This window comes from Mandrillus leucophaeus, unplaced genomic scaffold (genome assembly GCF_000951045.1).
Source record: "Mandrillus leucophaeus isolate KB7577 unplaced genomic scaffold, Mleu.le_1.0 Scaffold18, whole genome shotgun sequence".
Taxonomy (NCBI): Eukaryota; Metazoa; Chordata; class Mammalia; order Primates; family Cercopithecidae; genus Mandrillus; species Mandrillus leucophaeus.
In genome coordinates this window covers 4,338,522-4,340,178 of record NW_012101809.1, presented here as the reverse complement: position 1 = coordinate 4,340,178, position 1,657 = coordinate 4,338,522, and the positions used below count along the sequence as shown (strand labels likewise).

The 1,657-nt window shown below is 41.6% G+C and overlaps 1 protein-coding gene across 1 annotated transcript in view; it reads right to left on the bottom strand.

The window, feature by feature from the left end:
* The window catches only part of AS3MT (arsenite methyltransferase), a 29,437-nt gene that overhangs the window by 7,893 nt on the left and 19,887 nt on the right, over positions 1–1,657 (bottom strand). The window lies entirely within an intron of this gene.

Below are 1,657 nucleotides of genomic sequence, written 5' to 3'. Positions count from 1 at the left end.
TTATTTATTTATTTATTTATTTATTTATTTATTTATTTTGAGACAGAGTCTTGCTCTGTTGCCAGGCTGGAGTGCAGTGGCACGATCTCGATCTCGTCTCACTGCAACCTCCGCCTCCTGGGCTCAAGCAATTCTCCTGCGTCAGCCTCCCAAGTAGCTGGGACTACAGGCTCATGCCATCATGCCTGGCTAATTTTTTTTTTTGTATTTTAGTAGAGATAGGGTTTCACCATGTTGCCCAGGCTGGTCTCAAACTCCTGAGCTCAGGCAATCTGCACACCTTGGCCTCCCAAAGTGCTAGGATTACAGGTGTGAGCCACTGTGCCTGGCCTCTTCTAAAATTTTAAAAAATATTTATGTTATCTGCATAAATCTCATAACTCAGAGTATTAAACCTAGGAGGCTTTGACATGAGGTACCTTTATATCCTCTCAGTAAGAATTTTCCTTTCATTCTACGAGAAGCAGGAAATTCTTTATGGTTGGGATGGATGAAAAAGGTGCCACACACATAATAACCCAGGAGGCAGAGTCCCTTATTTTACCAGCTGTTTAGGCATCTGTGTGCCCATTTTTGATTTGGAGGGTCTGAACTAATCCTCTCAAAACTGGCCCTAAGAGTCTCACACACCTACCTCTTCTGTGATAGGTCCCTGGGCCTAGAGAAGGGTGCTTATATAATTTTAGCAGCAAGGAATTTGCAGTGAAAAGCAGATTAGGACCAGTGCAATTCCAAATGAGAATTCTCTAGCCTTAGAATACCATGATTCTGGTTTCCTTGGAAGTAAAAGAAGGAGATATAAATAACATTAATAATATGACAGTCAAAAGAATATTCGTGTATCAGAACATAAAAAGGAACCTATTCCATTTAGGGCACAAACTAAAAACATGAAGAAAAATTATAACCTGGTTTATCTTTAGAGGGTTATTGTAGCCAATAAATAATTAATGATTCAATATGCATTCAAAAACAAAAGTCCAGGCTGGAAATCTAGTAACAAGTGTTATAGTTTTCCTTTGAAAGCATTTCTCTCTCTAGCCTTTTTTTTTTTTTTTTTTTTTTCTGGAGACAGAGTCTCACTCTGTTGCCCAGGCTGGAGTGCAGTGGTTTGCCCTCCACCTCCCTGAGCTCAAGCAATCCTCCCATTCCAGCCTTTTGAGTAGCTGGGATTACCGGCATGCACCACCATACCCAGCTAATTTTTTTGTATTTTTGGTAGAGATGGGGTTTCAACATGTTGCCCAGGCTGGTCTCAAACTCCTGGGCTCAAGCAATCTGCCTGTCTCAGCCTTCCAAAGTGCTGGGATTATGAGTGTGAACTTCTGTGCCCAGCTCCTCCTTTTATACTAAAGACAAATTATAGTAAGGCCACTTTGTGTGCTAAATAAATTTTAGGCTTATTATACTTTGCCTGATCATTTGCATAAAGTCCAGCAAGAATTTGGCCATATAGGCCCTTTTCAAGTTGGCTTTGCTGGAACTTTACCTAAAAATGTTATTCCAGTCAAAGCCTTGGTAAAATAACCAAGTGTCTCCACTGTCCTGTTTTGAAAGAAAAGACTCCTAATGGCTGGGGGCGGTGGCTCAAGCCTGTAATCCCAGCACTTTGGGAGGCCGAGACGGGCGGATCACGAGGTCAGGAGATCGAGACCAT